This window comes from Sitodiplosis mosellana, unplaced genomic scaffold (assembly GCF_009176505.1).
Source record: "Sitodiplosis mosellana isolate CC-2019 unplaced genomic scaffold, AAFC_SMos_1.0 Smas_scaffold_6181, whole genome shotgun sequence".
NCBI classification, from domain to species: Eukaryota; Metazoa; Arthropoda; class Insecta; order Diptera; family Cecidomyiidae; genus Sitodiplosis; species Sitodiplosis mosellana.
In genome coordinates this window covers 4625143-4650149 of record NW_022601422.1, presented here as the reverse complement: position 1 = coordinate 4650149, position 25007 = coordinate 4625143, and the positions used below count along the sequence as shown (strand labels likewise).

The window sequence follows — 25007 nt, the reverse complement described above, 5'->3', positions numbered from 1 at the left end:
AGAGAGAGAGAGAGAGAGAGAGAGAGAGAGAGAGAGAGAGAGAGAGAGAGAGAGAGAAAGAACGGGAAAGCATGATGGAATTAACAAACCCGAGTGCTGGAATGGAAAGACGTTCGATACAAACATATTGTAATAGTAGTTCAGTTGAAATGGATCGCGGCGAATAAACAATTATACAAATATACGCAACAGGCATAATCATTAGCCATAATCGTTGAATATGCAAAACCGATTCGAATTCAATCATCTGAATTGGATAAAAGAGAGAACATGCAGACGCGGTGAAAAAAAGATACCAAGAGAGAGCAAAAGAAGGAGGGAGAGAAGGAGAGCGAGCGAGCAAGAGACAATGCTAAATGTTTACATGTCCGCGGGATTTCTTCAGCGTGTGTTTTCTCTTCACTTCGACCTGTCTTATCGCTGCCAATGCGCACATAATTCATTTCATGTGTCAAGTTTTGCATATTATTTTATCGGTACGGCTTGCTTTAATCCGATAACGGCCATCATTTAAGCATTATAAATTGATTGACCTTTCATGAGACAAATAGACAATTTTTGGGCATTTTCCCTCATTTTAGCCATTAATTTTTTTTGCGATGAAAAAAGTGTGGCGTTTTTTTTTTAAAATGAAACTTGCATGGGTGATACGATTTTTTATGACAAGCTCGGCATTTGTATGATGAATGTGCGTTTTGCAATTCTTTCATTTCAAATGCGTGTCACATACGTACAATATTTCAGTCAAAATAAACAGCAACAATTGCAAGCGCATCTTTGTTTACTGACAAACAAATCAAATTACAAACGGCAAACAGGCGAGAAAAAAAAAACTGGACACACACTTAAAACGATGAAACGAAGAAAGCAACGAAAAGACAACGTGAACGTGATGTGCGTTTTAAAAATGTCTTCATTTCAATTACCAATCTTCTCCATGTCTTATTGCCGATTTAAATTCAAGCTCAAATCGAAACGCCACAAAGAGCGAACGAAGCGCACAACAAAAGCAACAACAAGATAACAACGGCCCCATAACACAAAGAGCCATGCGAAAAAGTCGTCGGTTTGTTGGTTTTTTTTTGTTTCTTCTTCGTTGCCATGAATTCGAATTGCGGCGGAATTGAGCTAACCAGAGCAAAAATCATTCATTTTGGATTTCCTTTTGGCTGTTGGTCGCTTGTTAAATCAAATTATTACGATTCTTCTGCTTAATGGTTCTTGGGCCACATTTTGTGTGTGTGTGAGTGTGTGTGTGAGTGTGTGTGTGTGATTCGTTGTTAATGGACCGTTTTGCGCACGGTTTTTCTTTCCACGTCGCTTAAAAACACACAAAATATCCAACGTAATTGAATGCAAAAAGAATTTTGAAATGCGTGTAATTAAAATTCATGCGAAGGAGAAGCAACTCGTTAAAAACTGCATTCATTTCGTTTCGTTTTATTAAATTGTTTGTTCGGTAATAAAAATTATAGGGAAATTTCCAAACCCTTCTGGTGTAGCGCCCGCGCACTGAATTAAATAATGTGTCATTTTAACCGACAATTACGCGCACCGATCAACATCTAAATACGCTCATATTCGGCAAAACGCTTCGGCGCATCTTCAAAAGCCAATTAAGTGATTTTGTATTTATCGCATCGATTTTGCACAGTTTTGAATAATGAATTAGCAGATAAACGATCGATTCAAGTACCGAAATCAAAAAACGCAAGACTGCAAGCCACACTGGGTGAAAAATGGAAATCACATGATTTGATGCAATCGACTGCACGATTGCAAAGAAGAAGTAATTCGATATTCACGGCATGAATGAATAACCAACGGAATACTATTGGTGCATTGTGTGCCTTTGTTTGTTTGTGTGTATTTGTAGAGTCAATTTGCGTAGTGGCACTTTTATTTTGGTCAATGTTGATGTTATTTGTTGCGCAAAATGCAAGCACGTTTCGTTGGTTGTCATCATTTTCTCAATTATGTCGACTATATCGGAAGGTGCCGAGGTATGGTTTGACCATTGCAATGGTCGCCGTTGTTGTTACCGCCAAATTGCAGCACATCAATATTATACCCAATATTATTCGCAGAAAAACAGCGAAAAAAAAAACAAAACAAAAAAAACGAGCCGTAAATTGGATGTATCGGTGTTTTTTTTTCCTCTCTTCATAATGCTTGCGCGCACCGCTTAAAATGGACAATTGCAACGAAAAAGATGTGAGATGTCGTTTAAGCCGAAAAAAGTCGTTGTATTATTAAACCGCTCCGATCTTGGTAATAATGAGATCTGCCATGGCAAATGAGCTAAAATGTAATTTCCAATTTTTCATGTTTTTTTATCGCACAGCCAGGGCCAAAAGCATTAATGTCATGCATTCAACCAAAAACGCAGAGGTTTTCAGTGTGCGGCGGGTACACCACCACACAGACACGCACAGTTTTGCGGTTAGCATTGTTTCAAGATTGAGTGAGGTGTTATCAAGGAAATCTCGGCATGGTCGAACATTTTTTGGACGATTTTTTTATCCTATGAATTTTGCACCAATTGACAAATGAAATGCTCGGGATTAACAACGCCGCCACCATTGGCCCCCACCGTCGCCGTCAATCCAGCCAATTAAAAATTCATTCAAACCAAATACACTCACACACACACACACACACACACACACACACACACACACATTTCGCAGTGATCGCAAACGAATCCCATGGCCCCGTATACATATGAGTCTTGAATTGATTTAAATTTAAAATGCCACATAAAATACAGCATTATTATTAATGTTCACCTCACGCAAATGAGTTTTTTCGGTTATTTTTAGTCATCGATGTTGTTGTATGGATACAACATCAAACAGCAAACACTTCCAAACGCTCCATTCGTTCGTCGTTTTCTTTTCGAGCTCTGGATTTGGCTGTTCGCTCGGTTACTTAACATCTATCGCATGTGATGCCAAACATACCTGAAAAAAGACAGAGAGAAAGAAGACAAAATAAATAATAATGTTAATAAGAAAGATTATGGACGTTGAATAAATAAAGACGATGAATAACAAAAAAAAAACAGACTCGAAGAGAAAACGCAGCCAAAGAAGAAAAGAAGAAGAGGAAAAGTCCACATATGATCTTGCTCGTCTGATAAACACACGAAATAATATTGGGATCTGTTTTGGTTTTTCGTTGACTTTTTGAGAATAAATTTGAAATAAAAAAAATATCGAGCATAAGAAAAGAGAAACAAATACAGAGAGGCAGACACATCGAAAATGAGATTCGTGTATTGTTTTTGTTGCTATTTTTTTGGTGTGTCATTTTGTGTACTGTCCAGTGTGATTTGATTGTAGTGACTTGTATTTGTTCCTCCATTTTTCTTTTCGGTTTGTGTTTTTCTTCTTTTATTTCGTGAACTTTTCTGTCGTGAATTTATTGATCGCCCATTCTCTATATATCCGTTTGATGCGCTTAGGCTGTCTCTTTGTTGCAACGTAATTCAATTTTTCTTCGTTTCATTAATTTTCGTCGTTATTTTTCAAAGTCTGTGCGTTTGGGTGTGTGTGTGTGTGTGTGTGTATGCAAGAGACATGGTCGCCTAATGCCTCCCATTTATTTCGCATTTGGTGGCTTTGATGTCACAAATCTGTTGTGTTCAAATCTAAAGATGATAATTTTTCAAAATATGTAGTTCGTTGATGGGCTTGCTGTTCGTTGGTCGATTGTGCCGTGTTATTTCGAACGATGTGTTTTTTTGTATACTGTTCGGACCGATGACAACCGATGCCGCACACAATGCGACACGAACCAAGCCAACAATCACTCAATCGTGGAAAATGCATTTACATATGATAAATAATGATTTTAATACGTTTTAATCGGATGAAATTCGTTTCGTGCCCTCTCGTCTACCTATCTCTCTCTCTCTCTCTCTCTCTCTGTGTTTCTGTCTATCTCTCTTTCTAGTTTTGTCGGAGCCGAGCAAAAATGTCCAACAAAGAAGAATACAGAAATAAAAAATTCCAAAATCAACCGGGAAGACGAAAATGGTGGCCAGTACTTTCAAATTCAGCCTTCAAAATCGATTAAGTCATATTGTTTGGCGAGTTCTTGGAATATAGAATGCGTCGTCGTCGTTGTCATTGTTGTTGTCGTCACCGAAATCGATTGAGCAATCGAACATACAATCCCTTCGAAACGAACAACATCGTTTATTATTTCTTATTCTTATTCTAATGCCCTGAATTCACTTCAATCAGTCCACCCAAATAAAACGTAATCTCTTTATTCCATATAATTTATTAGAACCCAAGTAGATAATTGAAATTTTATTATAATTGCATCATTTAGAATATGTTATTTCTCTCTCTCTCTCTCTCTCTCTCTCTCTCTCTCTCTCTCTCATTCCAATTCTTGATTGAATTTTCAAACTCTAAAATATGATTTGATCGGGGTCGTTTTCATTATGCACGCAATATCTCAGTGCTAGACACGTATAACAATTCGAATCAATTTTAATGGAAGCACACGAGGTCGATGAAGAATCGTTTTTGGTTTTTAAATAAAAAGCAAAAAGCCAGTAGGTAAACTGAAGAGTGAGAGAGAGAGAGAGAGAGAGAGAGAGAGAGAGAGATCGATTGGAGCGGTGGCATTCGGTGTGAAGGAAGAAATGCGTAAAGGAGAAACATGACATGGAATTCAACGTATATGAACGCAACAACGAAAACAAAAATCAAGATCGTTGTTTTGTTGCCGTTTTTTTTTTTGTTGTTGTTGTTTCTGGTTGATCGTTCTCCTTCAAGCAAGCAATCGATCGATCGTTTTATATTCAATTTATTGTGGTTCTGTAAAATGTAATATACAACACTGAATACACGGTGAATATGCAAGAAACCAGTTCGTTGTCGCGTTCTCATTCTCTCGCAGCATCGAGGTGGTGGCGATGATGATGCTGCTGCTGCTGCTGTGGTTTATCTCTCATATTCGAAATGGAATCTCAGTGTCTACTGCTTACTGCTCACCTAACTAGCATCTTTGGTGCTCCCGCACACACACACACACTTACTATTCCTGATTTGAGATAGCATGAATTAAATAATTCGCTTGGATAAAAAGAGCTACGTAAAATTATAATCGCGCAATGTTTCTGTTTTTTCTTCTACTTTGCTCTCGCATTTCAATCGCTATGTGCGCGCACAGCATCAACGAACTTTCTACATACGCGCGATAAATATGCGCTCACATGAATTGAACGCTAACACATGTACAATCCACGGTTGCACTGTACTTACTCGCTCACTCGCTGTACCTGAAACACATTAATTTGCATAATTATTCTAGTGTCTCTTCTTTTCGTGTTTTCTCAATCTCGAGTGCTCTAGCTGCATCGCTTTTGCTTTCCATATCAATTGTTTGCCTTTTCAATGCTTTGCTCGATTCTTGCGTTCACTTTTAATTTTCGGTTTTGGTTTTTTTGTCTGTGTTTTTTTCTTCTCCCTCGTGTGTCACACACTACATCAATAAAAAAAAAGGGCCAAACCCGTGTGATAATTCAAAGAAAACACACAATTACATCTTTATCATCGGTAATATAAAGCTAATGCGCACACACAGACTGCTCTTTTATTTAATGTGAATCTACACTACACACACACACACACCTAGAACCATTGAAATCTATTGTCGACGGAAAACTTCAGTCGACACACAATGGCAACAGCTCTCAGAATCGAAGCACTTAATGTTTTCTGTCGAAATAAGCAACATCTCACAATGTTTCGGAAAAAGGTGTAGAAACAACCATTACCATTATAAATCGGTTGGTTTCGTTCGAATGTTCAGTATACATTTCGCACGTGAAATCATTATTAGAGCTCGTAAAATTGTAGCATTTGATTTAGGAGTTTTTATCACATAATCGAATCGTGATAATACTCTTTTCTTTTCTTGCCCGTTTTCCATTCGTCTAACATCTCGTGTGCCGTCGCGCACCAATTCAAACCAATTGGAACAATCATAGAGAGAATTGGATGAAACAAAAAATGTTTTGGCGGTTGCATGCAGCCCTTTGATGTGCTGGTTAAATTCAGCACCGTTATTATTTTCGTCATTGCATTGAAATTAGCTTGTCGTTCATTTCGGAATGTATGAGTTTGTTAAACCCGCTGATTGAATGAATTTTACATCATGCTCTCTCGCTGAAATATCGTAAACTGAAAATTAAAATGCATTTTTTGTGTCTATGTGTGTTTCGTTGCACTTAAAAACAGTAAAATATTAACATTCGCGAAATGATTCCGTGCATTTGAACAAATTTTCCATGTTTTTTTTGTTTTTTTTTTTTTGTTAAATCGCGCAACACATACTCTCTCTCTCTCGTCTGCCACAACACTCAAGCCAATTTAGGCCTACTTCGAATATGCAAAATAGTCGAAAAAAAGTGTTGCATTTTGATCAGACAAAAATCGTACGAAAAAAAAGAAATGCAATTCATTTTACACTTCATTTTTGGAATTCATTTGAGCAGCGAGAGGCCGCCGATAAAGTAAAAAGTCGAGCAATCGATGTTGTTTTAGCTGCAATTGCAATTGGAAAGTCGAAACATGTCGTGTTAAAATCCATGTTTTTGGTTTAATATGGACGAGAGAGCACAGCAGCAGCAGCAGCAGGGGAACAAACACTGGCCATGTGCATTTGCCACTTAAATTCACTCATCGAAAGAGGTTTTGTTTGTTAATTCCAGCTTTGCGATCGTCGAACAAAATCCAGATGAAGTCGTTTGCGCCATGATTTCACAATAAATTCGCATATTCATTCCAATTAATTGCAAATATAGAAAATCACGGCGGCGGCGGAACACCACATTTTGAGTGGAAAAACAAGAGTACGGAATAAAAAGCGCATACATGCCAAAGTGTTAAAACTGATCTTCTGTCTGCTTCGATGTGTTTTCAGTTTCGATTCAATTTTTGATGTGCGCGCCAAATAGATTGGAAAATTGGCTTGCCTACTTCATGGCTTTGGCAGTAAATTGAACTTCAAACTCTCTTCGTAATAGTAGTGCAAATTATTTTTCTGCTGTGCAGCATGGTTTTTTTCTCTTACACTTTGCTCTCTTATTCTCCCGCTCTCTCGCTCTCTCAATCTATCTTCACTTCATCGACAGAGAGTCATTGAATTTGTATTCACGACGAAAAATTCTTTTGCACCCAAACGCTTGAGAAAAACGATGTGTCGATGAAGCACACACGAACTTAACCGCAAATCGATTCAGGAAGTTTGCGATTGATTTATGCACACGAGTATCGAACAACAACAACAACAACAAAATGCTAGCGAAAAACAGCACATTTCAGCCATTTACATGGAATTTACAAACGCAATCACGCCTCTTGCTCGCGCTCATTCGATCACGGAATGGCACACAGTTCAGCGCCACTCTTCACTTTCAATCTCGAGCAAGCAGGCGATCGGCTGCCGCACACCTTTCAGCATACTATCAGGTTGAACGGTAGTAGGTGCAGTGCAATAATAAATTAGGCCCAAATACATGTGTAAAATAAAAATTTTACGCGCGCGCATCATGAAAAAGGTGAATCGTTTGCCGGTTTTTCGATGCTGTGAACCTTTTGTTAGGTAAAATGTCAAAATGATCGTTAGCGTATCTCTGAAACCTTTAACATTCGTCTCCAGCTGAACAATTTTATGTTATAAAACGCTCGTTGCGATGGCATGTGAAACAGTCATTTTCATTTGTTTGATTTGTTTGTTATCACCAAAATAGAGAAAAAAGCAACCGATTCCATGTGTACTCTTTCCGCTTTCCACATTTCGTGTTTATTTCTGCCAAATCATTGGATTCGCACACGAAATCCTCTCACTTAAATGTGGTGTGAGCAAAGCAAAAACTAAAAATAACATATATTTGCTATTTTAAGAAACTCATTGGAAAAAAAAAACAAATGCAAATTGGATTTCCGTTACGCCCCATTCTCGCAGGAAATCAATCACATTTCTGAAGTGTAATCTGATAAGATGCGAAATTTTTGGGCCTCCCCATTTCAAATAACGAATTCTACAAATTTCTTTTACACAAACAATGATTCTATTTCACTTTTGACAAGTTTGTTTGCAGCCAAAAACAAGCCATTTCGCTTTTAACTATGGATGCGATATTTCAAATCAATCACAATTTTCGATTGTTGTTGTTGGGTATTTTTTTTCTGCGCGTTCGTTTGGGCAACACATGACAGAAAAACTCACACTTCATAAAACATTGAATTTTGACGCTCGTTGTTTACGCCGTACTCTTTTCATGCTTGAGTTTTTATTGACGAGGTAATTAATTTTTTTTTTTGCTCGGTCGGTCGTTTCGTCGTCTGTCGAAAACTGAAAGTTAAACGCAAAAAACGTTACACCAAACAAACTGAAACCAGAAATGGCAAATGATTAATTGCAGTTCAAATTACAGCAAATCATTAATTCATTTTCATTTTCATTTGAATGATATTTTTATATTTTTTATGAGCTACCTCTAAGGTTGTTTATCCATTCTTTGTGATGTTTGTGTCGCGCGAATTTGTGTTCTGTGTACGAAAAAAAAAAATACAGGTTCACTCTTGTGACAAAAAAAAAGAGATGTTGATGTGTTGCAATGACCGATTCACCTTAAATTGAGGAAAATTTATTGGTTTTTGGTTGGCGCGTCTCTATAAAAACATGATTTTTTTTTTGAAGCGTTTGATAAATATCTCATAAGAATCATCGAAATATGAGTTTTTTTTTTTGAAAGTTCCAACACTTCATACATCAAATGGTTTCCGTTTCGGTTCGTCTCGGATCGTTATGAAAATGAATTGACTCAAAGTCTGACCCCAACTGCCGGCAAATTCACCCAGTTTGATGAATGAGTCGAATTTTTACCTTGATTAAAATCACTAAATGATTGATTCCCATGCATTAAATTCACTCATGACACGTCCAATACAATTTGTTCACACGATCGAAATAAATCCCTTAAAAATGTTCCTCATTGTATTCGATATTTTTCGTAATTCTGAATGTCTCATTTTTAAGAAACAAAAAAACATCAATAGCCTTTCGATTGTGACGATTGCTGCTGCGGTCGCTGCTTATTATTCCGTTGTATATTTGCAGTGTGTCTGTGTATTTTTCTCTCTCTTCATTTTTGCATGCGTCGTAAATAAATACGATATTTTTTCCCTCGCATTGGCGTAATTAACCTATAGGCGCTAGTAATACTACTTAAAATCGATTCGTAAGTGAAACCGTGAACATGTATCATTGTATGTGTAAGCTTATGCTGTTGCAAAGGAGCAAATAGAGTGTAGCACAAGGCGAGTATGGATAAAGCAATGCGCAGTAAAATTGTGGCGAACAAAAAAACCACAACAATAAATACATGAGTCAACACAGTGCAAGTAAACAACCACTAAACCGAAGTGATATGTATATACGTCGGGACAAAAACGCACAGCGCACACAAACAACGCTATAAATTAAAGCAGACTGCTGATCTTTTTCATACAATAAAAGTGCAACGGAAAGACAATTCGGAGAAAAGGCAGCATCATCAGCCAAAAATCGAGCTTACTAAGGTATACCATACACTGAGCATGAATTTGAAGGGGAAAAAACAACGAAATCATTAAAATTGGTAATTATTATTTGCTTGAGTTCTATTTGCCCATTAAAATTTACGTACACAAAATCAATTGCAAATGGGTGGAATGAGGTAACAACCTTTGTTTGTTGAAACAAAAACAAAACTCGGGTTCTTCTTTCAATGAGGATGATTTGAAAATCGAAATGAAATGAGGAGGATGTTTTGTTGAAAAGAAAAATCTGATATTTGCCAAACGAAAACCGTACATCTCTCAACGAAAACAGACACACACACACACACTTCTTTTGTGCACGAACTTTGAGCCACACTCAATTAATTCACGCTCCTTTTTGCATGCAAGCGTTGTTTTATGGCATAAATTAATAGAGGCCGAGTGCATGAATTACACAAAAGACTCTATTTTGTTTCGCTATCTCATATGAGCTTGAGCACACACCGAACGTCTTCGAATTAAATTTATTCATTACATTTTTATTCACCTGCGCGCCAACGAGACGATTGCTGTCTCGATTCTAGAAATGCGCATAATTTTGTAAATTGAAATAAATGCGCATGCATTTCATGCACGACCATCGTCGTCGTCGTCGTCATCAATCTGCCGCATTTGGTTGGAGTGTGTATTTCAGAAAGAACATTGGCCATGTGCAAACAACATAACGCATCCTAATTGAATGCGAGAACTGACCTTTGAATAAAAATTGATATTAAAAACGAAAAACAAAATGCGAACGATGCGCACGCAATCCAATTCGCCAAGGTCGATAAAGTTGCGCATAGAACACAGGCCAACCATAACGCAAAACGACCGATCTCAAGATCCGATAAGAATTGCGATCCAGAACACCGAGAGACCAAATGCTACACAATGATAAGCCAAGCCAACCCGAATCACATGTCCCGGCAACAAGAAAACATTTATTGTTGATTAATTAAAAAATCAATTAACGCTCCAATAAAAGAATGATTTCAAAAGCGATAATGAGCAACAATAAACTTCTGTCTTCCACATACATTACAGTCGCCATGCAAATGTTGTAAAAATCTCTCTCTCTCTCTATATCTATCTTGATTAAGACTTTATTTTATCACAATTTGCCATTTCAATGCATGATATTTTTTGTGTTTTGTATATTTTTTCGTTTATTTTTTTTTTTTATCTCACCTTTGTTTTTATTGGCGACAAATGTCAAACGGTATCATTGGAACAAGCATAGAATAGTGGCGATGATGGTCGTACCAACGAACGGAATTATCATTTTCTCGCTCATAATTTGTGTGATTTCTATATATTCGTTTTTCCGTTTCTTCGTTTATACTCTGTTCGAGCGAGCAAGCGAACAAACGAACGATCTCAATGACAAACAACCAAAGACAACCAGTTTATGCGGTTGGCCTTTCTCACTTTCAAACAAAACAAAAGACTTACATCGGAACGAAACGAAACAGAACGTTCGTACGATGAAACAAGTCTATTGCCTTAATTAGTGTGAGTTGATCGCAAATTTGGAACTGAAATTGAAAATGATCATGCATGGCATGAGCCAGACGGAGAAAATCAAGCGATCGCCTCATCGCTGTTAAAACAAAAGCGTTTATAATTGCTCCACTTCCAAAAGTATTGTATTTTGTGATGGCTTTATTTCTCTTTCCAGCAAAACGGTTTCTTTTTTCCCCCTCGGTTTTGACGGTTTTGGAACTATTTATTTCTTGTGGTCACCATGCGCGCGCGCACGCATACACGCACCATCGGTGGTGTGTACCATTGAGAAATTGATCCAAAAACAGTGGAACGAAACAGCGAAAATGAAAAATAGAATGAAAAATGTATGCCAAATGGAATTGAACAATATCATGTTCAGTGAACATTGTTCACTACCATTTGCATTATATTTTATTCACGACACGAATAACGTGCTCCCAACTCGATCTCGCTTTTATTTCTGGTTTCGAGCACGTACTGTGTGCATTCGGAAGTGTTTGGAAAAACGTTGTGTGCTATGAAACACACACACAAATCCCATTTTGCATGTTCAACAACTTTATTTTGATTAAATTGTGCATATTTATTTGCGTACAGAGAGGAGAAATTAACCATGACATGAAAATAAACACTGACAATCGGCCAACGAATAATAACAAACAACATTGTTTTCAGTTGCGATTTCTGTTTTAAAGGGAATGAAAAAAAGAAGGAAAAAAAAAATATGAACGGATTCAGAGTAATAAAATAAAGCCAAACAATATTATGCACGCACTAAAACAATATCGTACTGTGTGTATGTGTCTTGGCCCCAGCAGAGAGCGGCTGAGAGAACGAGATTCATTCTGGCGTTCGTTCGTTCATTTATTTCATTTTTTGTTGTTGTTCGTATTCCGTTTTTTTTTTCTGTTCGGTTTAGTGATTTTCGTTTCAAGTTCTAGACATGCGGCATGGTTTTTAAACTTGCCGAACACAACAATTTCGATCGACAAGAAAATGAAAGCATATGGAGAAAAAAAAAATGAAAAAATAAAAATAGAGTCTTGAATGTTGTTTGAGAGAGTGTTTGGGGTTCATGTACTTTTGTGCACACCAAACATTTCCCAAGCACAATATAACTTCGCACGGGGACAGCGCGAGAAGAAAAAAAGAGAGCGCGAGACTTGTGTTCGATTCGGTGCCGTTTCTAGATTGAACGTGCGTGCCTAACTAGCGAAAGTGAATAATTCACTGTAAATTAAGATATGTCATGTTGTTAATATTCGACTTCAGCGCGTCTTTCCATTTAACATGTTTCTCCCGACAGTCGACATGAATTTTTGGTTTTCAAAACAAAAAATTTTGTTTCCGTATCTCAAAACGTATTGGTCCGGATGTTTTGCGGGTTTATTTGCTAGCTTTTTTCTTTGTTTCTCTGTATAAATTTTCATAATGTTTAGGTTTTTCGTTTTTATTATCTTTGGACAACTTCTGTTTTGGACCGGCGACCAAATCATTTCATCGCTGTCCAAAAATAGACTTGGCCTCAGATTATGGCGACATGATGCTCAAATTTGATAAACAATTTTGGTATGATTTTCTACAAATAAAAACGGTCCCATGTAAATTGGACCGAAACACATATCGGAACCTAAATGATCCCGTAACATCTTGAGAACGTATTGTCAATTCGGATTAATCAAAGCTATCAAAATAGATGCTAAACATGGTCAATCGATGACTGCCCGTGACGAATTTATTTAATTTTTATTCGAGTCGGAGGCGGCCATAAATTTTTACTCTTTTTTTCCAACTTCATTCACTCCGTGCTCTACGGTTCAATATAAAAACAGACGCGGTGTATGCACACATACACACATTGATCGGTTTGGTTTATTGAGAAGGTGTTATTGTAATGTGGTGCACAACCCACTAACGCTGACCGCTGCCGCTGCCGCCGCCAGTTGACAAGATAATTATCGATATGGAACAATTCAAAAATATCACTTAAAATGCCGTTTACGGTGTGCATGTCAAACGATTGAAAAATCAATCGAAAAACAATCGGGGAATTTATTCCGTGAATGAAGATTGAATATGGACGGTGCACACAAACGCACACTTCATGCAAATCACATAAATTTTGTAACGCACGTACGGTCACATTCTTGAGTGTGGTTTTAATTCAATTTGATCTGTCTCTCTCTCTCTCTCTCTCTCTCTCTCTCTCTCTCTCTCTCTCTCTCTCTTTTATTGCATTCTAGACGCCTGAACGCGTTCGATTTTTCTTTTACCTTGTAAATCGAGACGAAGATGCTGAACCGAGCAGCATGGTGTCCAAAATATGCCTTCGATATAAAAAAAAAACATATAACTCATATCATTCATTTCTCTCGCTTGGATGAACGACGAAAGAAATATGCGTCGATTTTAATCATTCGAATGACCGAGTCACAGACCATTGACTTAATTTCAATGGTCATATCAACTGATTTCGGAATTTATGTAAACCAAATCTGTTTTTATCATAATTCGTGTTTTTTTCGTCTTCTTTTGGTGTACAGAAAGATGCCAAACAATGAATCTCTGACTTCATATAACAGGTTTAGTCATCCAATGAAAACCAACTTATAAATATCGTAGCAGGGTGCCTCAATCACTTCATAATGATGGCCGTGTTATGCGCGCCTTGTTATTGATTTCAATTTTTTATCAATCGTCTATTTGGACCTATGGTGGAAAAGAAAGTTCCGCACCACAGAGATAACAATACGAAAAAGAAAATTTCGATTTATTCAATTCTGTCACATCGCATTTCAAATTGTCTCCATAAAAATGCCATTGTGGTTTGTTTTTTTTTTTTTTTTTAAATCTAATTTCGATCAATGGATTCCGACTGAATGTAAAATTGATTAAACAAATAGGAGGAGAAGAAAAACTATTGGCGAAATTCAAATCGTACACAGTCGAATGAAATGATATCTCGTTTGCGGTGTGCACAATTCGATTCGATTGGATGAGGGCACTAATCTATGGTAATTTGAATTACAGTCAGCCAATCGTCACACCGATCGATGAAAAGAAATAATAATTGCGGCATGTAAACCACACAAAAAGGCTTAATTAAAGCGCCACTCCTAAATGGAATGAAGATGCAAAAACAGAGACAAACATTCGTAGTGCGACGAGAGAAAGAGAAAAAAAAAAACACTTGGACGCCAGTCTATAGTCATAATCCGATTCCGAAAATAGTGACAGTTTTCATTGTGTTCGATTTTTTCTTCGCTTTTATTTCACACATTTTGCACATCTTCGGCAATTTGGAGCGACAATATATGGATGGCAAAAAACAACAAATTTGCTAGCTAATGAGTAAGAAAACATTTGCGAAGAGAGCGCAAAGATGGGGAAATAAAAGAGAATATGACCAACTCGTTGTGTGTCCACATTTAGCACACGAACTTGCTATTTCAGTCGCATTTAGTCAAACAATTCGCATAATAAAAAAAAAGTAATATTGGTTTTGTTGTGATTGAGTGAATGAATGAAGAAAAGACAGAAAAACAGACAGCATTAGAATAGCTTGGAGCTGCCATGGCAAAAACAATCAAGAAAAAGAGAAAGATCTCTCTCGCTGTCCATTGGTAACGAGCAAAAGAAACGAAATAAGAAGCGCATCGCATTTGGTTTGAATGCTGTAATGAGACTTGTTTATGGTATAATATTACAGCCGATTATTATTATTGGTGAACAGAGAAAGTCACCAAATGAATGGAAAAATGGATGTGACATTCAAGTGCTTGCATTTCACTCACCATATATACCTTTTATTGGTTCAATGTGGATTTCACTCTTACGATCATGCCCAATCAATATGACAGAATTTGTATGCGTTCGCCAAGTGGTACGGTTTTAATTGCATTGCACGCGTATTTTGGTTTTTGTTTCGACTACAACTGGATGATTCGGACTGGGTATAAATCGAAAATCATTTTCCAGATCAACGTCACGATTGTAATTCCTGTCTGATGCATGCTGCGTGTTGCGTCCACTTTTTTTTTCTTTTTTCTCTTCTTTAATTTTCTATGTCATGGCGATAATGTGCCTAATTACGCCCAAGAGTGAAGTGGCTGTCAAAGTGAATGGGATTTATTTTTTACCACGAAGATACTTTGTCACTATCGTACACGTACCGTTCAAATGCACACAAACAGACGTACGGATATTCCACCACGGAAGGTGGTGGCAACGGTGCTGGTTGCGCCAATTCAGTGCGCGTGAATTTTCCGTGCGCCGTTTTTGTACATGAATTTCAATTAAAAGTTTCAAGTTTTTCGAGCCGACTTAATGAGAATCACTTTCATTGCGAGAAAGATTGTAAGGTGCGTAACCAACCGGTCCGAAGAAAATTAGCCGAGAAGAGCGAGAAATCGTTTTTTTTTATCTCTTCATTTCCAGTGGAAAGAAGAAATTGCAGCCAGAGACGAAAACGAACGAAGAAAGAAGAAAAAAAAAAACCAAACACACGAGGTGGTCGATCACACCGAAGTAAATAACCAAATAATGGAATCACATTTCGTTGGTTTTTCAATATAATATATATGTGTTGTTTTTTGTCTTACGTGCTTTTTTTTCTTTTCCTCTTTTGCGCTCTCGCGAATCATCTTTTACTAATTGCGCTAACAATAGATACATGCACAGTGCACATTACTCGTTTTTTTTGTTGTGTAATGGCAATTTGGTTTCGTTTTATTTTGTCTTGTAACTTCTCTCGCTCTCTCGTTCGCTCGCTTTGTTTCTCTTTCGGTGGATTTGGATCTGTGATTTCTTCAATTGACAATTCGGTTCAATGCTCGTTGGACCGACGACAAGAAAAGTATCAAAGATTCACTTTTTTCGCCGTGTTGCCTCTTGAGAAACGATGGACGACGAGCAAATGATTGTTACCAGGCTGTAAATCACAGATTCAATGAATGTGACGCGATGTGGCCAATGTGAACTTTTCACCTTCAATCGGACGATCGATGACGATTACTTGCGGCACATCGTCTCCAACGATCGACGACTTTTAATTTGCAGGAAATTGATCATTTGATTTTTCAGCCACGGGTATTGATTACCGTGCACACAATGTGCGAACATTTCGTTCCAGTCCTCTTTTTTTTTCTCGTCTGCGTTGACCCTTTGTACACTGATAACATTCACAAATTTTAACATTGTCTTTTTGTCTGAGTCTCCCCTATTCGTCGATTTGCTTCTTTTATTTTCTTGTCATATTTCATTATTCATTTGTCCATTTGATGATCATAAAATCATCATTGTATTAGACGAGACACATCTACTATAAAATCAGCCACAGAAAAAAGACATCGTCTTCAATTGATCATTTTCCGCGTGAATTCATTTTATATTTTATTGTTGTTTTTTTTTTTCTTCTGTTGTCTTGTTTGCGCAATCGACAAATGCCAATGCGAACAAAGAACCAAACACGTTACAGCAACTCGAATAACAACAACGAAAACAAATCGCACGCATACACACGAACCGAAAGAGAAGAGAAAAAAATCACACACGCATGAATTGAAGACGATACGATTAAATGAAGCGAGAGTGCAAAAACTAACACCATCTAATGATAATTATCAAATAATTTCACTTCTTTTACGGTTTGTTATGGTCGGAGCCGAAACGAGCCGTTTACACTGACGGGCACAAAATTGACTTTACCGGAAAATGGCAATCAACCAATTGAATTTTTTGGCTCATTGAAATGCGGACACTAACGTACGGGCGCACACGCACACACACGATATGCGCGCCAAACACGAATGAAGCACGGTGCCGAGAGCAAAAGCAAGAGCGCGTGAAGAGAGAAGAAACGTCAAAATTGATGAAACGCGATACGAATTCATACGGTATGATGTACTTTACGCTTTTACTTTTCAACTTTCTTTCAATTCGTTCCGCGACCAACATTTGGTGTTTATGCACAGACTCTGTGACGCTCGTTGTCTTTTTGATTATTTTAAATAAATCGCTATTTGATTTGGTTTGAATGCAAATTTGCATTCGGCCCCTTTTGTTTGTGCTTGTTTTGCGTGAAAAGACGGTGAAATGAATATGGTATACGTGCAAATTTACGTATCTAATTAATTTACATTTCAATGAAAGAGCCCAAATTCAATGAGACAGAGAGAAAGAGCCCTTAAAAGTGATATATTAGCCCCCAATTTGGGTTTATTGGCTGGAAAAAAATCGCATCGCATTGCACATTGAAATTGCGCTCAATTTTAAATTGAACCAACATTTACAATTGAATCAATGTGGGAGGCACTGTTTTGCTGCTGTGCAGATTGTTCCATCTAATCGCATTTGCCATTGATGTCAATCTCAAACTCGATCGCCTCACCACACAATGGAAATGTAGCGCACAAATGTAAAATGCTTCGTTGGCTTCAAACGACTTCAACGTGATCTTTGCACCAATTTATGGATTTTGCGGGGTCGTGGCCAGTTCAGATCAGTTTTTGCCAATAAACAAACACAAAAAAAGCCAGCGGAACCGTTTCAAATCCAAATGTTGTTTTATTTCCAAATTGTTTCCAAAGGCGGAAGTCACTAACACTCTCCACATATTTATATGTAGAGTTTATGATTTCGTAGCCAAAACATAATAATTTATTGTTTGTAGATTGATTTGTGTTTTACTTCCTCTATGTCCGATATTTTGTTCCATGCAACAATATTCCGGGCGACACAACTATTGTTTTTTTTTTTCGTTTTCCCACTGTAAACTGAAAATGTGTGTGTGTGTGTGTGTGTGTGTTGCAAGCTGAAATCACATAGGGGTATTGCAGCGACCATGAAATATATATGTATTTCATCGAGTTTATCAAGCTCTTTCCAAGTTTACGCATAGTGTCGAACTTTTGTTCAAGCTCTACCATCTAAATGTACAGTAAAATAATTTACGGCCATGACGTAAGATGGCGTTTTTTCTGGTCAAAAAAGTTGCAATATCCCTTTGTGAAATCAGCTCAAATGGCAAAAATCCGCCTTGCACTTTGGCTGAGTTTCCGACTATGTTTTCGTATTCATTGCAACAATCTCATTAGAGTGCACGCGAATAATTCACTTATATTTCTTCAGTAATACGGATCAGAGACAAAGAATCTTGAATTGGCTGACTGTGCAGTTTTTCTATGTGCAGTAAACGGGCGGGCGGGCGGATGGTCTTTTGATTTGCATTGTTGTCGACTGTGATAACGTCATGCTATTATCATGTTATCTGTATAACTTCGAGGTTGCTTCGCTTCCTCCATTTTACGTACACAACTGTAATTTTCTCTTGCTCTTGCGAGAAACAGTAATAATGATAAAGAGGAAAACAGAACCATATCTATACCATATCTATATGCAACCTAAACGATACACATAAGGAACACCGTGCACCGTGCACCGTGTTCGTTAGCGCAAATGATGGTTTCGTCGAAGTCGTGCAAAAATGATGCACATACCGAAACGAACACAACGATTTTGCACTTGAATTTCGTTCGTTTGACCGCTCAAAATGTCACATAGACGAAATAAAACAAAAACTTAAACTAAATCGAGACACTGTCGACTCAGAAGAAAATTGTGTGCATTGTGTTTGGCCATTGTAGCATTGCATATCGTGCACTTGTAAGATTACGTTACTCACAAAGATGGTTCGCTTGTGATATCGTGTGTGTTGGACTGTGTGTGATGCACACATTTCCTTTTGTTATTTTGCAAGACCCGTTTCGGATTGCACTCACAGAGAGAGAGAGAGAGAGAGACAAAACACACGGAAAATGCTCACCGTTTCTATTGTGTTCCATTTATGTTCAAAAGAGATTAGCCAAACGAAATGACAACCGCCACCGCCACCGCCACCGTCACTGATTTGTTGTCACGATAATTTGTCTTACTTGGACGATGGGTGGCTTCTGCACATTACTCGACTCACTTGTTTTTTCTTCGCTTCTCTTGGTAAAAAATAAAAACGACAACGGTGAAATAATCAGCTGAAATCACAGAATTATTGCCTGTTTCGCAATCACAAGCTTATGACAAATAGTCTTTTAAAAAATAATCGCTCACACTATTCATCACCTTGAGATCGGCTTACTCGCCTTTCTCGTTGCTGCTATTGCTGCTGCTGTTGTTGCTGTTGTTGTTATTCTGATTGTTGTCAAATAAATTCACAATTTATTTCTAAATTCCTGTTTGGGCTTGGTAGTGCGCGTACGATCATGCTGTTTATTTTCTGGTATAATTTTGTGATTTCTAAATTTGTATCATTTATTTGCCAGTTGATTTGAAATTTATTGATGCTAGAGACACGCAAACATAATAATTTGATTACTACTATTTATTGACGTAGTTTTTGCAAACAACAAACACCTATCATCACACGTTGTAGAATCGGAGTAGTTAAGTCAAGTGACATGTAACACACGGCGGTGTTCCAATGGAAGGTCTCTCAAGTTGAGAGTCGGTTAGAACATGACGGTTCTAAGGTTTTCTACCAAATTTAATATAGTTAATGTAAAAAAATAAAATGAATGAAGTAAAATATCCCGTATGTCAATGGGAAATGTCAAAATTTGCTGAAAAATGACCGGAATCACTTAGTTTGAGAAGCGATTTGAATGTGAACCTCAACAGCGTAACCGCCGACAAATTGAATTCAAAACGGAAATGTATAAAGTCTCAAATCAGACTAATAAATCTATAGAATTTGAGAGCGAGCATCTAGTAGGACCGCACAATGCTGGTTCTCAGGGGCGCCTTCCGTGAAAAAGTGAGTCAATTGTCAAATCATCCGATTGACCGACAGTCGCTAAATACGGTGATTGCATTCTGTGGGAAATGTCAGAATCATTAACTCTCTTAATGGTCATGTTTGTTGTGGTTATTGTTTGCTTCACACACGGATAGCGTGGCTATTTCTATATCGGTATTGAACCAATACAAATGTAAATAATGTTGAATTGTAGCGAAACAAAGTAGAGTGAAGCGTTTTTTTCTTTTCTTTCTTCTCTTTTCTTTATCTCCGCGTGATATTTATATATTCTAAGTGTTAATTACCTGGATTTTTGTTCTATTTTTTTGCTTTTGCGTTGCGTTGGTTAGTGTAGTCGTTTGGTCTTCATGTATTTTGGCCGGTATAAATTTACTCTCTCGATCTTGGCTTATAGTTGAGTTGTTTGCTTGTGTGGCGCTTGCATTGCGCGTCGTGGTACACTGATTTTTGAAATTTTTTTCTTTCTTTCTAGATTTCTTCTGTTTCTAATGCTCCAGCGAATTGTCGTAGTTCTTCATGTATTTTTTTTTTCTTCTATTTTACGTCTTCTTTCTGATTTCTTTAGGCCTTCTTCGGCTAACTGTTTGCAGTGTGTATCAATTTGCATATGGGGCTGGATCAATTTCAAGGCACTCAAATAAACAACACAACACAGCGTTTGTTTGTTGTTTCCATTCCGCATTTAATTATAATAATTTGAGTTTAGCATTATTATTTATTCAATTTATGCCTGGTAATTTATAATTATCCAACGACATGCAATACACTCACTCACTCATTCACATTCACAAAACATACGAGTCATTTGTGGTGAACTCGTTATGCAAAATCGGTCGCGCGATTTTCACCGCAGTGAATTTGTGAATCAGTGTGTGGCTGCAGCCAGTGTTTCCCATGGAAAATCCGCCTTGAAATCTAGGAAAATAAAAGAGAAGCGGAAACATTTTCATAAGAAATGAATGGTTTGTGGGCAAAGAGATAGAGAAAATACGGCAAAACCTAATTATAATATTTATTGAGTGTGGTATCAGGAAAGTTTTCGTTTCGTTGGGTGTCAAAAAAAATGGAGAGAAGAACTTCTTTTCTCTCTCTCTCTCTCTCTCTCTCTCTCTCTCTCTCTCTCTCTCACTCTTTCTCCCGGTCTATCTATTTCTAATTTATAATGTAATAATGTGTAAAATGAATGAGCAGTTGTTTTTGGAGCCGTGGGCTTTTTGTTGTCGCTACGATTGCAATTTCATTTGGTTCACACGCAGCAGTGGTAGGCGGTCACAATACTCCGTCCTTTTGTGTGAGCGCATTTCAATTCTACAGTTTCGTCTTGCGGGGAAAAGAAGAAGAAAAAAAAAGAAGAAACGACGACGACGATTACAAACGAAGAAAAGGTGTTTCCATTGTACAATTAAGGCACTTAAACGCGTAAAGCACTCAGCGATGTAATTAGAACGATAATTTAATTTATGATTAGAATGCATGAAAATGCCATTAGTGGGCCATGCTAAGCAACACAAATTCTAACGGCAGCCATTTAGAGAAAAAATACTGTTCTTAAAATACTGCAATTCTTCCACCCACACGATGAACAAAAGAGATTACGGTAAAAATTCTTTGTTGATGATTTCATGCGCAATGTGAATACTTTAATCCAATTTTCTCAACTCACACACACACACACACAGCCATGCCGAAATCTGCATCGAATGAAAATGAATCGACACATGAAACATGGTAATTGATACGTTTGTGCGATAAAAGAGAGAGAAAAAAAGAACCGCAAACACCAAATAACTGTTAAGTCGCTGTGGTGTGTTATGTAATTGAGGTTCTTTCGATTTTATTGTGCAGATTATTGCTTATGCTGTTGTTGTTGAACAGAAACCGAATGAAGTATCTTCTTTTCGTTTTCTAACAATAAAACACTCTCAAGAGGTTTTTCTCTTATGCAATTGGATAAGCCGCTCGCGCTCGCGCAAACACACACACACACACACACACACACACATTTGAATACATCGAGAATTGCAATTCGATCGCATCACAATTTGAAATCAATCAAGCAACTCAACGATGAAAATGGAGAGCGAGGTGAAGGAAAACAACGAAAATTATATGATACGATTTGATGCTCTCGGCCACACAATGCAACCTTCTTTCTCTCTCTCTGTGAGTGTATTGTGCAGAGAACTTTACCGCACACGATCAGTCACTTGAATCATAGAAACCAAAAGAAGAAGAAAAAAAATCACACACACACGAGAAATCTCATGGATTTATTATGGATCGATAAATTAATAATCTGTATGAATTTTTGTGTTGTTGTTTTTTTTTTTCGTTAGCTGCTTTCATAAATGCAGCACACAAATCGATATGGCAATTTTGTGCGATAAATCTAGAGAAAATCTATGTTCTTAGTAATTTGCCTGAAGCTGCAAATGCAATAGCAACGAAATGATCCGATACACTAGTTGTCCAGTCGTGATGTATTCGAACCTAATGATTCTTGATGATAAAAATTCAATTTACACTGGTTGCATTGGCTGAACAAAAGAAGAAACAAAATCCAACAGACAAACGACCAGCGAGTAGGGTGGAGAGTAGGAAAAAAAGGCAGATAGCCCACCGATTTGCCAAAGAATTAGTGTGTTAATTCGAGAACAACTTGGCCGTTGTTGATGGGGGCATTTTTCATGGTAACATTTAATTGCATTATAATTTCTACGAATTGCCAACTAACTCCTCAACCTCTTCTCGATTAAAGTCATAAAACAAAGCACACACACACATATGCCAGAAGTTGAGATAGAAAAACCAGCCGTATGCGTGTGTGTGTGTGTGTGTACGTGTGTAACAAACGATGGAAAATAAATCTCAATAATAAATTTAATTAAAATAATGATCGTGTTAAATGCAGTTATAATTTTATTATAAATGAAACAAGTGCAGCACACAACCGCAGACAACCACATACGATGGAATAGATGCAGTGTTCGGTTTTGTGAGTATCAGACAGAACGGGGTCATTTTATAATAAAAAAAACAACATCAACAGCATATTTCGGTTTGGAAAAAAAAAACGATCGAAAACGAACGACATGCAGAAAGAGAGAAAGGAAAGGAAAACGATAGAGAGACAGGGCCAGAGATCGATGCTGTGAAAATGCAGCATCTGAACAGGTTTTTTTCGTTGCACCTCTGAATTGCGCAAGCTAAAATAGGAAAGCTCGTGAGTGGAAATATCAACACGCTCGTTGCATTCAGTTTGTATATGCGAATGAGTGAGTGCAGTTTTGTTGGATGTGCGCGCGAGCGCACCATGCAAACGAAACATGCAAAACGGGCTTTTCTTAAATGGATGCCATGCGCGCATTCTTTGCGGGCATCCAACACACAGCCACCACACAACAATCTATCTAATGTTGATTCATTCACAGAGTTGCTCGCTTGTCTCGTGTGCAAATAGAAGGCAACACACACACACACACAAATTGGCAACAGTTAGAAAAAATATAGTAGTCATGTAGCTTGAATACACACTGTTGCTGTTGCTGTTGCTGTTGCTGTTGCTGTTGTTATTGCTTTGAAATGTTGAACTGGGAGTGTGCATATAATAGAAATGTGATGATGACAGGTGCGCGATTAGACGGATCGAAACACAAGAGAACAACTTGCACATTTGATATTTTGCACTAGCATCGATCTAATTAGCACAAACGACAATCGGCTGCTGTGCGCAATCGATGTCGATACAAAGTGCAGATCAATACAAAGCGAACCACATTTTTGTAAGTGGATCCAATTAAACAACAGAGATGCAGAGGGAGAGTAGACAAGCAGAAAAAAAAAAATCAAAACTCCAAGCAATTTGTTATTATCAAAATGTAATATCAAGAGTGAGTGCAAACGCGCAACTGAATTAGTGTAGATAACCTTTCGTTTTAACACAATATCTGTGGCTATTGATTAAGTTGATCTTATCAAAAGCCTAAAAATGACCAAAAGTAAATGGATCTCGTTAATGGCCGATTCGGTAATGTCTCTCTCTCTCTCTCGTGTATGTGCGCGCTCATTCTCGCTCAATCAACAGAAAATCCAGTAAATCATAATAATTGAGACCGTTTCGAACAAATATGCTGTACTACACTCACCAAAAATGGTGTTTGGAAAAACTTGAAAACTCAAAACATGCACTCGATTGAATGGCTTTTTGCTCAAGCTGCAAACAGAAAAAACGCCGTACAATTTGATTGGATTTGAACGAAATAACGATACAGAATATTCAAGAACGATTTTTCGTGTACGAAACATGCTGAGCACACACCGATTCGACAACCGGCGCGCACTCGACCACATGCACACTTGAAGAAACTTGAGATCGGAGGAAGAAGAAAATAGGCATGATCGACGACGCTCTTTCCGTTAGGTTTGGCCGTATTTGTTTATTCCTTTTTTTCCATCACCTCCGTATGTGTTCATTGGCTTTATTTATAGGCTTTAGATAAATATTAAGCCGTTTTTTTCCTCTTTCTCTTCTCTCTCGCTCTCTCTCTCTCTCTCTCTTTCTCCATATTTCGATCTTTTTTTCTTCGAAAAAACTCACAAACATTTTGCGTTATTTTCGATGCCATACGGAAGTGAAGCAGTGTGTGTGTTTTATTCATTGCTTTTCTTTTCGATCCCGTGCACAGAGTTGATCTAAATGCTAATTTTAAACCGTTTCCATTCTATCCTATTGTATATCGTCAGAACGCCGTGCGCCGATGCATTCGGTTGTTTCTTTTTTATTTGCCATTTCTCTCGCTCTGTGTGTGTTGTTTGGTTTGTGCTCACTGGATTGGCGTGTGTCGAAGTGCTCAAGCGCGCGCGCGCGCACGCTCTTTCTGTTCTCAACTTATCAATCAATGAGAACAGACGCTCGTCTGGCATTTCAACGATACAGCTCTTATGCTTTTTTTTCTTGTTCAGTTGTTTATATTGCTGATGCTGCTGCCATCGTCGCCGCCGCAATTTATCGACATAGTTCAAAGTTTCCGGAGTCAGAAAGAAATATCAACCAAAGTACTACTCTCTATCGATAACTCGAT

The 25007-nt window shown here is 37.7% G+C and overlaps 1 protein-coding gene across 3 annotated transcripts in view; it reads right to left on the bottom strand.

Annotated features, from left to right (window-relative positions):
- The window catches only part of LOC129576365 (semaphorin-1A), a 97013-nt gene that overhangs the window by 57826 nt on the left and 14180 nt on the right, over positions 1–25007 (bottom strand). Inside the window, exons 2-3 of one of the 3 annotated variants that reach the window (XM_055461341.1) lie at positions 20211–20841; positions 2790–2963 (exon numbers count right to left, since the gene is read on the bottom strand). The exons of 1 other annotated variant lie outside the window; for it this stretch is intronic. The gene's annotated coding sequence lies outside the window, so the exon portion shown is untranslated. The remainder of the gene's footprint in view (positions 1–2789; positions 2964–20210; positions 20842–25007) is intronic. One more of the 3 variants, XM_055461339.1, reaches the window with a different exon arrangement.